At 35.6% G+C, this 12125-nt stretch overlaps 1 protein-coding gene across 1 annotated transcript in view; it reads left to right on the forward strand.

Moving 5' to 3' along the window:
- cttnbp2 (cortactin binding protein 2) overlaps positions 1-12125 on the forward strand; it is a 64679-nt gene that overhangs the window by 7902 nt on the left and 44652 nt on the right. The gene's annotated exons all lie outside the window — the stretch shown is intronic.

Genomic DNA, 12125 nt, shown 5'->3' on the forward strand with positions numbered 1-12125 from the left:
GAGGACGTCATGATTCAGTGCTGCTGAATATCAATATGTTATCTTGAAAAAAACGTTGAATTATACAAGTGAATTGATCTGTTCTTACACCCAACATTGGCTTTAAAAGCTGCTGGAGTCGACTGTATCCTCTCGTCCTCAGTCATCGCCGTAATCTTGAAAGATTTCATTGTTCCAAATTAAATAGCAACATATAAACGATCAAACACCGTGAATGTTTGCATTTAATTGTAAATAAAAAAGATGTTTCATAAATTAATTTGATGCGCACCCTATTCAATTATAAACTACAATAGAAGTATGATGAAAATATAAAAGGTGTTTTAAAGCCAAAAGTAACAAGTATCTCTTTTATGCAGATTATACAATGTTTTACTTTGACAGATGTGATATGTACGACCAATTGTTGTAAAGTTACACTAAGAATACCGATACTTGATGTTTTGAGTCACTATTGTTTATACATAGAAGATGCTATACTGCATATTTGAGTTTTTCTATCTACTGCACAAACTTGACTCTAAGGTCCTTTGCTAAGGTGCACCGTGTTCCCTCGTCTTTCTCTAATGACTGTCATCAACTATTCCGGCAACAAAACTGGTGAAAGTCCTGTGATCTTGAACTAGTCTCTGTTCCTACATGAATTGGTTAATTGATGTTCCCTAAAACAAATTTTATTCTTTGAAATCATCTGTTCTCACGCTCTCTAAATGTGGTGAATTTCGGGTCTGCTGAGAGTTTGTCGGTCCATGAATAAGAAGCTTGTTTTCAAGATGTAACAATTTCACGCTCCTGATACAATTTGCTGCCGAGGACAATTAATTTCTTAATTCTCTACAGAAGTGGCCACGCATTAGAAAGTGTGTGAAGGACTGTTTTTACCTCAGACTTAAATACTGCTTTAGAAGCATCTGGACTGTTTATCAGGTTTATTTTAAGGTGTTTATGGTTGCTTTGAAGAATCACCCTTCTTTTGTTGTCGTGTTATGTGTTTAAATACTTAGTTACTAATATCTTGACCTCTGTAAACCACATCTGATTTCACCGAGTACAACTGAAAAAAGACAAACTTATAGATCAGTTGCCAATTCTTTCTTCATAATATCAAAGGACTCAGTGCTGGTGGTACGATACATGGATGTGTACGATACTACCATCATGGTTGGTTTTCGCATCATTTTTCCTTGATAAAACTTTTGTCTAAAAAACTAAAATTCAGATTGTACCTAAAAATATAGTCACACCTTCACACTTTCACCTTGCTTTGAAATCCTCTTAATTTAGCCCCAAAATTATAAATAGAGTATAACTTTGATAAAACGTTTATTTTTATTATTTAGAATACCACTTACAAGATGGTACTTTACTATTTTTACACATTTTTGGACAGTGCTAAGTGCTCTCAAGATTACTTTTTGGTACCATTATAGGATAAAACCTTAATCACATAGGTCCTTCACTCCATCACTCAAGGCTCTGGGGCCAAACCTGGCCTTCCAAGTCATTTCATGTGGCCCACTGGATGGTTGGCTCAAAATCAAAGTAGATAAAGGTTCATGAGGTTGACCTATAAAGATACCAGGGTTTAAGATAAGATAGGAATTGGATGAAGGAAACACAGAGAAAAATAAGGTATATTATTTTCATATCAGACTCGTACATCCTGTGGTACATATAAATTTAGTTTGGATCATGACCAAGTCTGCAAAAATATTCCAAGCCCTTGTATAATTGAGTTTGACATCCTTGACCTAAACTATATTAAGAGCACCTTCTTATCTCACCGTCATAGTCGTCAAATCCACCCATTTTTTTTTAACGTTTGGTCTCATTCTTTTGTTTGACTTCTCTCCCTATTAAGATCGGATCTTTTAGTCCTGAAAAGTCAACTTCCTCTGACCTCATTTTGCCTAAATAGTTCCACGGATTCCCGCGGGCCTCCTGTCCCCAGGTGGATGGATATCCAATCCATGTTTGATTAAAACGAGATTGCTCGTGGAAACAAAGAGCCGGCTTGTTCTGCCACAGATAAGCCCTTTCCATAGCCTGGAGGCAGACAGATGGGCAGATAGACGGGAGATTGAAGGAGAAGAGAATTAAAAAAAGGAAGAAGGGTTGAAGGAGTTCCACTGAGATTGTCGTCTTGAATCAGAGTGAGGTTGATGGAGTGCGTGAGAGATGCGCTGTTGACGAATGGAGGCCTAATAACATCTCTGACAAAGCAGGATGGTGTCGGCGAGGATTAGGCACATCCCGTCCACCCCCAGTCTCTGCTTTTATTCTCCAACCCTCTCGGTGTATGGAAGAAAAACAGCGTTTAATGTTTTATTTTTAGAACCAATCAGTTTACTAACAGAACAGCTGCCAGCTGTGGAGTTGGAGGCGGTTTAAATGGAATTATTTAGTGTCTTTGGAAGAAAATAAACTTTGATTGAAGTGGTTTTCTGGTAGCAGGCATCCTTCTCGATAATAAGGTTCACCATTCAAAATGGATCCATTGATATAAAAGTCAAAAACATTTTATAGGTTGTTTTTATGGATCACCTTTGCAGCTCTTGATATTCTGCATTAGCCTTGAAATAAAATGTGTACAATATACCTATACAATTATACCCGACCATACGGTGGTTATGTGTCTGTACTAGGGTCGTGAAGATACCACAGTTTTAGTACTTGATACCAATACAGATACTTTTTGAAACCATGGTTAGAAAAGAAGCAATACTTTGAAGTACACAACTTTATTAAATAAAGAAAACTAACTATAATTTCACATTCAAAGAGTGGTGATGATAACATTTTATTTCATATAAGTACAAACATAAACAAAGTATTATACATTCCGTGTTGACCAGCCTTCAAGTATAGTAACAAACCGAAACATCTGTCGTATAAAAGTGCAAATAAATAAGAAAACCTACAACTATTATTCATTCAAACAGTGGTGATGATCAGCCTTCAAGTATAGAAAAGATCACATGTCATTTTTTATTTGCCTTTCAAATATTCCTGTAATTCTTTCATCAGACATTTACAGTAAAGGAAAAATATTATTTGAAATAAAATGAGCTCAGCAACCCTTAGAAAGCATCTCATAATGTTACATTACTAACCGTATCGTCACATTAAGTGAATGTAAAGTGTTATTAATGGACGTCTGCAGTGAGTGAAACCGTACTGAAGTATCTCTCTCACTTAAATAACAGAACGTTTGTTCGTTGATAGTTTCATATTTATAATTTATAAGTGATATCGAACTGAAATTCACTCACCTTGAACTCTTTCAACACTTCAGGATGTCTTTCCAGTGTTTCCTCCTTTAGCTTCTGAACTTCAGAGACACGTTTGCAGGTTTTTAAAGTTTAATCATTTCTCCACCTCGATCCAAAGTATTTCTAAATGTGACTCGACGCTGAGGTTTATCAATAAGACGAGGTGTCTTGTTTTAACTCGAAGTAGAAGAATGGCCAAAAAAACGTGTATTTGGATCTTACGGTACCAATCAAGCTGGTATTGTTTTATTTTTTGCAAGCTGGTACTGACATGCTCCTTGCAACAACCCTAGTCTGTCCTAAATCAATATTGTTTATACAGAATTGAAGGTCCCTTACACACTTTAAAAACTTGTCGCCCTAGTTCCCTAGTGTCGGAATAGTGTAACTGCAATGGCCTAAATTCTACAATTTACTGTTGCTGTTTCACTTTTTGTAATTTGTTACTAAAACTAGATATAGGCTCTTACTGAACCAAGTTAATCTTGAAAAAGTAACTTATTACTTAATATTAAAAACACCACACCGAGCAGTTTGGTGGTCACATGGGCACTCACAGACCCGTCGTCCAGTCAAGTTTGAGCAGTGAAATGCATCGCTAAGATATTAGCTAGAGTTCTACCGAGTTATGACGGTTGAAATTCAAACCAAATATTAAAAAGAATTTGAAGAAATAATAATGTACAAATGTAACATACTGTGGCCCTTAAATACAATCAGCAAAAGGAGGATTATTTATTAGTCATTCATGTCATTGCATAGAATTGGAAGTGTATTTGGTTAAAAAAAAGGAGTGATATTTCACTTGCATCAAGACACTTTTATTCCAAAGCACCTTTTGTTTTTCCTCCTAATTATCCGGTTGGTTTTATTAGCCACAAAGTATCCGCCGATGTCGGAGTCGACACATTCCCGACTACAATTAAAATAGCTTGGATCATGGCCACTGCTAACTCAAAGAAACTGCGCTTCAATGTCGCCGAAAACTGCAAATTCTAGGCTAAATATCTTGGAGCGCTTGACATTTTAATCTCACATAGTCACATTGACATTAAGTGGAGGCTGGAGTAAGAGAGGCCATTAGCGTGTAAAGCATTTGTAGATGAGCACTCTTCCTTTGTATTCCGGCATTAGAAACGCATGAATGAATTCACCAAAGCACAAAACTATAGTAACTTTGTCCATCTTTTGTTGGCTTTTACGTCTTCTGGATCCTGTCTTGATTAAATCCTGGAGTTCACGATAAGTTGAAGGGGAGATTCGAAGAGCGTCTACGACTTAGACAGCGGCTCCATTAAGATGCCAGTCGTCTTGATTCAGAGAGTAAATCAAACTATTGTAGGATCTCACTGTCACTACAATAAGCATCGAGTACTTTTGCAGTCAGACCATCTAAAAGCTAGGTAAATAACTTGGATTGATAGTGTTCCGTCAAAATATTTATTGAACATATTTATAACGCTAAACATGATTTCAGTTGTATGTTAACCAGAAAAAATTTAGCTTTTGGCCCATAAGTTCTGCTGTGGTGCGGCAGTGAAATAGTCCCCAAAGTTATATACAGTATACACCAGTATAAATTCACATCTTAATTACATTAATACCGTTTTTCGGTACGAACCAATATACTGCATTGATGCTTGATGTAGAGATGGGTTACTAATATTGCAAACTCGACATAATACCTGGGGATATTCAATAATACTCAATGCTATTTTAGATAACAAGGGTATAACAATAAATATAGAGCATATTTATTAACATGGAAAACAGAATCTCAGATCAATTATAAATTCAATTAAAAATATCTGAACATGGGGAACACAACAAACAATAAATTAACAATTCAGTTTTGCAAATAAATGGAAAATAAATGCATTTTGACACAATATTAAAAAGTAATTATTTTCACTTGCAAATATAAAACCTAAAATCTGAAACTAGGATGGAGATGCCTCAACTCACTGCTTCAAGATACTTGGGATAATACTATTAAAAAAACAAAACAACTAACAAATAATTTTGTTCATTGACCAGACAAACATCAGTTTAATACATTAGCATTGTATTACATGTATCTGGTGTTTGAGTATCAATACTTCTGACGTCTGCTTTGGTGTTAATGTACCAGATTTAAACAACTGACTAAGAGAGAATTTCTCTTCCTATGGTCAGACGTTAACATTCATCTTAAATGTCCGATCTCAGGCGGACTAATGCAATAATTAGATTTTCTGAGCGTCACGTAACAAGAGTCTGTGCACTGAGCTGCTGCCATCATGTGCATTGGTGTCCTCGGGAAGTCATGTGATCAGCCGCATGACTCAGAGGACGCATGAAGCTTCGCTTGGACTCGTACACGTTAAACATACCGGCACACATGCTTCCAGCCATCAGGCTTTCTCCAGCGTCATGCTATCTCCGACCATCTAGCTATTTAAAGCATTCCCTGTTGCTGGGCTTTTCCTGCCCCTCCCATATTTACAACCATCAGATTGTTTATGTTCTTTTCACCTTCTTTTCCCCTTTATGTCGATGAATGTTGCCTCTTTGAATCACAAGCTCTTATCTCTGATAGACGTCGCTGTGGCTCATAACTCATCATTACTGTTCCCCGCCAGCCTCCCGCAGATCCCTAGACTGCTCCTGTAATTCAAAATATATTGAAAGAAAAGAGCGTATTTTCTTGCTCTCTGGGCTCAAAATGAACGCTTATCTCGTTGTATCAAAGACAAATAAGACTTGTTACTTCTTCATGCTCAACTTAAAAAAAAAAATTGTGTATAGTTTTAGCATTTACATTTTTCTAATTATTGTCTAATATTGTTTTGAGAAAAGCCATTTTCTCTAAATTCTGTGTTTTTATTTTCTGGCCAGGACACTACATAGTGAGAGAAAGTTTTATTTTTATTATTTAGAATACCACTTACAAGATGGTACTATATTTACACATTTTTGGTGCTCTCAAGATTACTTTTTGGTACCAGTATAGGATAAAACCTTAATCACATGGGTCCTTCACTCCATCACTCAAGGCTCTGGGGCCAAACCTGGCCTTCCAAGTCATTTCATGTGGCCCACTGGATGGTTGGCTCAAAATCAAAGTAGATAAAGGTTCATGAGGTTGACCTATAAAGATACCAGGGTTTAAGATAAGATAGGAATTGGATGAAGGAAACACAGAGAAAAGTAAGGTATATTATTTGATATTATAGAACATTTGACCGCCAGATGGCAGCAGTCATTACGTCCACCACAGCTAAAGGAACAGTCCTGAGAGATCTGATGACTGAGGACAAGAGGATACAGTCGACTCAAGCTGCTTTTATAGCTAATGTTTCCACGCATTTCGGTTTCAAAACAAATGACTTTGTCAAGAGTCATGTGGTCTGTCAATTCTGCAATATCAGAGTCTAGTACTGGACAGTACTACAAATATATCCCTGTTACTACAGTATCAAAATATATGGTATTGTTGTACTGCGTTGTATTCATCGTTTTCAATTTAGTTTCTTTGATTATTTCCTCGCAATGCAATTTCTTTTTTGCATTCAGTTTTCATATCCAATAGAAATCTGTTCAGCATGGAATTATTTTGAGCCACCCGGCATCCTGTTCCGATGGTTTTGCTGCCTAGCAACCGGAGCCCCCCTACCCGGGCGTTCTTTCTCAGGCACCCAGGTCTTGTTTCACTGCCACCCACTGACATGACGATCAGGAATTAAGCCAGAAGCACTCAGAGTCTCAACCATCCTTTACCCCAGTTCCTCTCCTCCAACTATCAGCTATTTTGTGACCATCTACATACCCCCCCCCCCCCCCAACCCCCATCTGGATTGCTGTCATTCAGTGAAGACGACAGGTCTACCCACTAGGGGGTTTGGAGTAGAAAGAGCATGTCTGAGTGTGTGAATGTATAATCTATTAGGCGTTTATTAGAGATGATTTTAATATTCAGTAATCCAGTGAGTCGCTTAGATTGTAGGTTATTTAATTTTTCTAAATGTAAAGAAAGTAAAATAAAAAAATTAGAAAAGGCATATAGGTAATATTACACTTCATAAATTACACACATTTTAACACTATCTGACATTAAATCAAAGTAAACTTTCCTTCTTCTAGGTCAGTTAGGTGTACTAAATTATTTATTTTTGCAAATTTTTGGAAAGGGCCTTTTATTGTTTCATTGATTCAAATAATTTCCGTTGTATTTCATTTGTTTTTGGCAGTATTTTGCCTTTAATATACACGGATATACAAAAGCATCTTGCAATAGTTGGTTCATTGAATTCACGAAGATGAGTTGTAGGCCATCTAGCCATCCATGCCCCCAAAATGTACCTCGATACTTTAGGTATTGTTCTTTATTTCCAGCAGCAAAGCAAGTCCACGGCATGATGCTGCCACCACCTCCTGTGTTTGAGTAATGGCTTCTTCCTGGGAGAATGACCTTTTAGGACCTTAGAAGAATCATTTCCACTGTGGACAATGAAACTCTTTTACAAAGGTCTGTTGCTTTTTTTGAGGTTACAGAAGCACATGATCTCTGGCACATAGAGCCAATTGTTTGAAAAGATTAATAATACCAACATTCAGTGACCGACATGTTGATTATTGTTTTTTAAATACAGTCGATGGCAAGAGTCTGTATTGGCAAAAATCTGGCAGTATTACAGGGGCAACAATACGAGATATTGTGACATATAGTGATACTGTAGGAACAAGGATATATTTGTAGTATTGCTGAGTACTTGACTCTGGTGTTGCAGAATTTACAGACCAGATAACTCTTTGTGAAGTCGTTACTGATTGCATTTGTTTTGAAACCAAAATGTGTCCAAACATCGGCTTTAAAAGTATCCTCTCGTCCTCAGTCGGGATTTCTTTGTTCCTTTAGCTGCCGAGGATGTAGTGACTGCTGCCATCTAGCTGCGGGTAGTTTAATTGAAACACAAAAATGAACACTGTGAATACATTTGAATGTCATTTGTATATAAAAATAATGGAATTATTTTATTTTATACCCACTTTATTAAAATACAAACGAAAAAAGGACTATGGTAGATTAGATTTGTTTTTATTTATTAGTCCAAAAAGGATGTTCTTTTTCACCAGATGACAATGTATGTTTTATTTAAAATATTATTTTATGTTTTTAATACTTATTTCTTTATATAAACAGTGCTATTGAATATAGTATTGTGAAAAAAAAAAAAAAATTTAAACCCCTAGTCTATAGTATGGTCATACTATTATTTACATTACTATTTGACAAGCAAATATTAAAACCAGTGGGGCATATTCGCACTTAGTATGATTGATTGATGTACTACATGTGTAGAAAAAATATACGAGATTAAAATGTAAAAATCCCACTGAAAACCTTTAAAAATTCGCTGAAGAAATAATTATTGCTGAATTAAAATTGTTGTCAGCTGTTAAATTATCTTTGCAGCATTAATATTTGTAGTCCCTCATACATTTTAAAATAATCAAATTGAATGTAATCATGTTATCTTTGCTGTTATAACGGATGTGACTGGTCTGGCAGTTCAAACCATAAATGGATGGAACAAAAGCTTCTACATAATCTACCTGCCCTAACTTGATTTTCATTGAATTCTAAAGTTCTTTCTCCATCTTAAAACAAGTGTCTCTGCTTTTTAATGGGTATCAAATGTATTTATTTAGTTATGCCTTCATCTGTGTCTGGCCGTTGGAGGCTGTTAATGTTCATTTTCAGGATCTTCTCTCTGGAAACGTATGATTGGTAAAGTGCTCAGGAAGTAGGTCAACCATTCCTCTCACTCTCGTGCTCGTAATCCTCTCTTGCTACAACCCCCCTCTTTATATATTTCAATACATATAGGTCTGTTTGAACTTCCCGTCTCCTCGCTTTCATCAGGTTTTCATCTTACGAAAGACATCTTATCACGCCCATGTGGGATTTATGGTTTAGTTATCAAGTTATAGATTAGTAGAAGTTTAGCATGAAGAACATCCCGTTTTTTTCATAGGAAAATGTACGTTTTACTTCAGCTTATACCCTTCATATTCCGAATAGTTACATGCTATTTAACAGAATTCCATATTTTCACCAACAACAAACAATAAACAGAATGTTTGTTTTTAAATATCAAGCATTTGTATTTTGTTTTTGATACAATGCAGCACAGGAAGATAGAAAAGGTGTTCTCTTTATCTCTGTATATAAATCGAAGAGTCTACGACCTTCTTCTTTGCAGATACTTCAGCCGCTGGCATCACAAAAGGAGGTGGGAGTTTTTGAACTGACACCGAACAAAACATATTTTCAGTTGTTTGTTCAGGTCTTTATTTCTGCTTTCTATTATGTGTCTTTGCTGCTACAATGCTTGGAACGCACAACACGATACAGTGTTTCTTTGTTTCAATTTACATCTTTCACTTTTAATCTGCATGAAACACTATAAAAAAATACATTAAAAACAAATTAAATATTACTTTCAAATGTAAAAAGGTAAAAATACGAATTTTCCATTATTCTACAAAAAAATTAAATACTGAAGCATTTCAAATATTGCATGTAGTTTCATTATACACATTAATATGTTAAACATTCAGTTTATGTGCTTGCATAAAAACTTAAGCTGCTAAAATATCCCACATTTCCCCCCATATTTTTAAAACATAAAAAATTAACTTTTTTAAAATTAAAAAACAACATGTAAACACAGGAAAAGCAAATTATTTCCTCTGGGCCACATTATATATACTATAAATATTCTATATACTTTAAATAAGTTGCATATCATTTTATTATAATATATAAAATATAGCATATTTCATATATTTTACCATTTATAATAAAATATATCAATCCAAAATCAGCTTTATTAGATAGTACCATATAAAAGCACAATGAAGAGTATAAAAACCAAAACCCATAAAAAGTGCAAATAAAAGGCAGAAAAAGATCTTTAAACAAAGATCTTTAGTAAAAACAATATGATTAAAAATGCATGATAAAGAAATAACAACAAGGAGTGCGACAAATAAATTGTATTATATTTAATATTATATACATTGATTTAACAAAAGCGCTACAAAAAAATATACAACCAAAACCAATAAAAAGGGCAAATAAAAGGCAGTAAAGAGGAGAAAAAAATATATTCAAACATATACTTTTAGGAAATATATGTAGGGTTGGCTTTGTACTAGTCTGACATCTTCTCAGGAACTCTTGAACCAAAAGGTTTGACACCCAAGGAACGAGAAGGAGGGAAACGTAGGCTGTGTTTTTCTTCAGGCATGTTGGCAGGACAGCGGCTGAGACGCCACATGTGTTAAAGAAGGAAGAGGGGGAGTGATTGGAGGAAAACAGACGAGACGCTGTAATCTAAATGTCAAAGAATGGCTCTGAGTCATTCCAAAATGGTAGGCTGTCGAGGCCGGGATGTTGCAAGAGTGGGATTTTGGTTTGACTTGAAATGTCGAGTTAGATCCTTATTTTGAGTTTTTTAATTATATTAAACATTGGCAAGTTTGTTTGATGTTGGAAAATCAAAGCATTAAGTTCACGAGCTTTATGCGTTTTCTGAGGAGTCGAAGCCATTATCACGTCATAATGCACTGCGCTCTCGTAACCTCTCGTTCGCCCAGATTTCAGACGGGGGAGAGTTGGGTTTTTATATATTAGTTGACCTTTAAGTATTCTAGAAAAAATGTTTAAGTGAAAACAGTTTTCTTGCTAGGTGTAAGTATCTGGGTTACTCATGGAAAGCCAGATTTTTCTTTTGCTTTGCTTCTGCTCACCATATTGAAGACAGCAGAAAACATGGAAACAAAACAACAGTATTTTTTTGGCCCCAGAACACATTCAATTTAGGAAACTTCTCTTTTCTAACCAAACTGTAGAGAGACTGTTTGACTGACCACCTTGTGGCGATGATGACCTCTGTATGTCCTTCCCTAACATCCTTACGCAAACATACCATAAGTCTTGTGGTGAATAAATGTGAGGTTATGTCAATGGTTCACCAATACCAGTGCACTTCTGAACACTAATGACTACCGACATCAATTTCCATGATGACGCCACTATAGTTAGTGCTAGCTTGCGTTATGACAGTTAGCATCACTCAATCACGATACCATATATCGTGACACTGTAGGACCAAGGCTATAGACCACATGACTCTTGACAAAGTTGTATCTATTTTCATTTGTTTTTAAACCCAAATATGAATATATATGAATATTTAAAAGCTGCCGGAGTAGACTGTATCCTCTCGTCCTCAGCCATCGCCGGGATACGCACAAAAAAAATGAACAAACGCTATTAATATGTGCATGTTATTTGTTTATAATAAAAACAAATGATACTTGATGACGTTAACAGTATAACTGTTTTTTCTTTATGTTCTCAAAATACTGGTAAACATTGGAACTAAAAAGTTGTTTTTTATTTAAATCAACTGTTTAAAACCTTTTTTCTTTTTTAAAGCATGACCAGTGTTATCTCACAGTTTGGCAAAAGAGTAATATTTCAACACTGGTATCAGATCGGTAACGTATTATTGATGGGTATTTGTATCTAAGTAGCAAGTGATGTTAATTAACTAAGATAAATCAGCTACATTTATGTTTACGGTGAATATTTTTGACAGCTAGTAGTCAATGACTTCGACCACTCTTGGTTTCCTATTACTGACTTGGCCGACCACGTCCAGTCAGCGTAGAAACAATCGCCTCCATTTTTCTTTCCTCCTCCGGCCATTAATCGATTGGAGCTCCCAGCACGACTTACCATCTCCCTGTTGGTTTCTGGGTAATGCATCGCACGGAACGCAATTGAATTTACAAGCATTC

Source organism: Callionymus lyra, chromosome 8, assembly GCF_982586985.1.
Source record: "Callionymus lyra chromosome 8, fCalLyr1.hap1.1, whole genome shotgun sequence".
Classification (NCBI taxonomy): domain Eukaryota; kingdom Metazoa; phylum Chordata; class Actinopteri; order Syngnathiformes; family Callionymidae; genus Callionymus; species Callionymus lyra.